This window comes from Anthonomus grandis, unplaced genomic scaffold, assembly GCF_022605725.1.
Source record: "Anthonomus grandis grandis unplaced genomic scaffold, icAntGran1.3 ctg00000677.1, whole genome shotgun sequence".
NCBI classification, from domain to species: Eukaryota; Metazoa; Arthropoda; class Insecta; order Coleoptera; family Curculionidae; genus Anthonomus; species Anthonomus grandis.
In genome coordinates this window covers 15,653-19,565 of record NW_026088571.1, presented here as the reverse complement: position 1 = coordinate 19,565, position 3,913 = coordinate 15,653, and positions in this window count along the sequence as shown.

Here is a 3,913-nt window from a genome sequence, read left to right as displayed (position 1 = left end):
TTTTTTGAAATGTCAGTGTCTTTATACCGGGGTGAGGCGAAATGAAATTTGCCCGATTATTTTATTAAAATTATTCGAATATATACACGGGTCAGTCGTAATGATCTATTTAATTTAAAATAAAAATTTAGATATTAGGTGAGTTTTTACTATTTAGTTTATTATTAATAAATGTTAACAATTCTTAAACATTGCTTTTGGGATATAAATAAAATTTTTTTGAAATTATTGATTTTTAAGGTTAGTCGAGTATCATAACTTTTTTGGTATTGGTGCGATTTGGTTGAAATTTGGTACCTAGTACCTATTTCGGATAAGATTAATAAATTTTTACAGATATTTGACATGACTATGTTTTAGGGTCACGTGACTAACTTAACTTTCTTCCTATTTGTCCGATTTGCTTGAAATTTGGTATTTGGGGTTTATTTAGGATGCAATTATTAATTTTTGACAGATATTTGACATTTGACTTCCAGGTCACGTGACTATTGGTACTTTTTTGCTATTGGTCTGATTGGGTTCAAATTTGGTATTTGGGCTTTATTTAGGATGCAATTATTAATTTTTGACAGATATTTGACATTTGACTCCCGGGTCACGTGGCTATTGTAACTTTTTTGCTATGGGTCCGATTGGGTTCAAATTTGGTATTTGGGCTTTATTTGGGATAGAATTAATAAATTTTGACAGATAATTGACAAATTATATTTTAAAGTCACGTGACTCTCATAATTCTTTTGCTATTGATCCGATTGGGTTGAAATTTAGTATTTAGGCTTTATTTAGGATGCAAGTAATAGATTTTGCCAGAAATTTGACATATTGAATTTTAAAGTCACGTGACTTCCATAACTTTTTTGCTATTGATCCGATTGGGTTGAAATTTGGTATTTAGAGTTTTATTACGATGCCATTATTGAATTTTTACAAATTTTTAAAATATTATGTTTTTAAGTCACGTGACTATCAAAATTTCTTTCGTATTCGCTCGATTTGATTGAAATTTCCTATTAGATTATATGTATATATTTATAGATAATATTTTGTATTACCCTATTGCTTTTATCTTAATTAGTTAAATTGTTTCTTAGATTTGCCTTTGAAAAAAAAAATAAAAAATCATCGGTTCAGTATGCTTTAAAGGAAACTTATCTTCTTTCATAATATTTTAGCATTATTATAGATTTTGAAAATTTTTGTCATTAAGCTTTTTCATTACTTTTTGAATGGTCTTTAGCCAGAAAAAAGAAATTTTGAATTTGGAGCATGTTTTGAAAAATTTTCATTTTGGGCCGGATTTTGTTTGAAAATCGATAAATGCAAATAAATAGGTTTTCTGTTCATTTTAGAGTCAAATCGATAATAACCTTTTTGAAAGGTATCCTGAAGTAGTACAAGATAGAAAAATAAAAAATTGAAATTTTTCCATAGGGCTCTTGATATTTCGATATTTATGTTTAATAGTTTTTTACAATTTTCTCCGATTCTGTGATAGCTAGAATCAATTCGTTTTAACATTCGGATACCTCGTAATATTCCCGAAAACTTTTGTTTAAGACAAAAAGTTGTCAGAGTTATAGTTTATTTAGAAAAAAATAAAATCCGTTTTTTCGAAATTTTTCATGGCTATACCCCTTTCGATTTTGGAGCAAAAAAAAAATTTTTTTTTCTTGGGTTTTTTTTACTGGAAATTGCCAACTTAGGGCTTACATTATAATTTGTTGGTTATCATTTTAAGAAAAAAAATGATACCGTGGGAAAAAACGAGTTTTCATTTATTTTTTTTCACATTTTTACTAATATCTCGACTTCTATAGCTTCGATTCAATTCGTTGATGGTTTCTATTATTCCTTATTCTTCTCCTGTTAATTCTTTTTATATTTTATTACAATTGCCTTTCGAAATAAAACAGAAAAATTGAAAAAATCCACGTAAAAACCCGGTTGTCTTATCCCTATACATAGACTCTTATGGGACCTAATTTTTCCCTTTATATTATGGCACTCGTATAAATCGTGGAAAATTTTGTCATAAAGTTTTTTTGTTAGTTTTTGAATGGTTTTTAACCAGAAAAAAGAAATTTTGAAATCGGAGCATATTTTGAAAAAATGTTCATTTTGAGCCCGGATTTTGCTTCAAAATCGAAAAATGCAAAGAAATAGGTTTTCCGTTTATTTTAGAGTCAAATCGATAATAACCTTTTTTAAAGGTACTTGAAAGTAGTACAGGATAGACAAATAAAAAATTAAAATTTTTCCATAGGACCCTTGATAATTCGATATTTATGTTTCATGGTTTTTCTTTATTTTCTCCGATTTTATGATAGCTAGAACCGATTCGTATTAACTCACGGATACCTCGTAATATTCCCGAGAACTTTTACTTAAGACAAAAAGTTGTCAGAGTTATAGTTTATTAAGAAAAAAATAAAATCCGTTTTTTCGAAATTTTTCATGGCTATACCCCTTTCGATTTTGGAGCAAAAAAAAATTTTTTTTTCTTGGGTTTTTTTTATTGGAATATGCCAACTTAGGGCTTACATTATAATTTGTCGGTTATCATTTTAAGAAAAAAAAATGATACCGTGGGAAAAAACCAGTTTTCTTTTGTTTTTCCCACATTTTTACTACTATCTCGGCTTCTATAGCTTCGATTCAATTCGTTGATGGTTTCTTTTATTTCTTATTCTCCTCCTGTCAATTCTTTTGATATTTTAGTTTTTAGTACTATTACTTTTCAAAATAAAAAGATAAATTAAAACAAATCGACGGAAAATCCCGTTTGTTCTATTTCAATAAATAGACCCTTATGGGAACTTTTTTCTAAATTTGGTATTTATCGTTTAATTAGGATACAATTAATATATTTTGACAGATAACTGACATTTGAGTTTCAGCCTAGGTCAGGTGACCGTAAGTGCAAGTACCGTAACTTTTTTGCTATTGGTCCGATTCTGTTCGAATTTGGTATTCAGGCTTTATTTAGAATACAATTAATATACTTTCACAGATATTTGAAATATAAGACAGTATATTGACACACAACGCGACTATATAACAAATTATGGTTCTTTAAAGCATGATACCCCAACAACTGGTCCTCTCTTTCCTCGGCAGGTAAACGTTAGCCTCCCCGACTCACCTAAGTACACCTGATAATTTTTGTTTTGTTTTAAGAAATCCTCTAAGGCCCATCACTGACAGGACTTAGAGGTTCCAAACTGGTCCCCACGGACCAAAAGTATAGGAGCGAAGCGACTATACTTGTTATATAGGAGCGTCTGCGACTATATTATGCACGCGACCTCGGGTCCGAAAAATCGTGTTTTTTTGGAAATAAAAATTCATATCTTTGGCTGTATGGCTAGCGAAACGATGAAATTTGGCATAGGGTCTCTCAATACATTGGGAATGATGGATCCGTAAACGAATTTTTTTTCCGGTACCACCAAACGGAGTGGTACTGTCTCAAAGTCAAAAATTCGTAAAAAAACCGGTCAAAATTCATTTTTGCACGAGATCTCAATTTTAACGCTGTCAAAAAAATTGAAATTTTTAGGCATAAAAGACTTTATAGTAATTCATGTCTGTATACTTTTTGGGCCCGATCGGTATACAGGGTGAGTTGTTATAAGCGAACAAAAGTGACTAAAAAAAAAATTCAAACTTCTCCAGAGGCTAAAAAAAAATTTTTATAAAAAAAGTGTTTCGGCGAAAAGACTTTATTTTATAAGAGATTTGACATACTTGGAGCTTTTTTTTGTAAAAAATTTATTTTACGAGTTCTGGCATTTTCAGTTTTTTGGGATTTTCCGCCAAACGATACTTATTTTGGGGAAAATTTTTTTTTCAAAAAATAACTTCATCCTTTACCTTTCATATGCCATATAACCGAAATTTTTGGGAACCA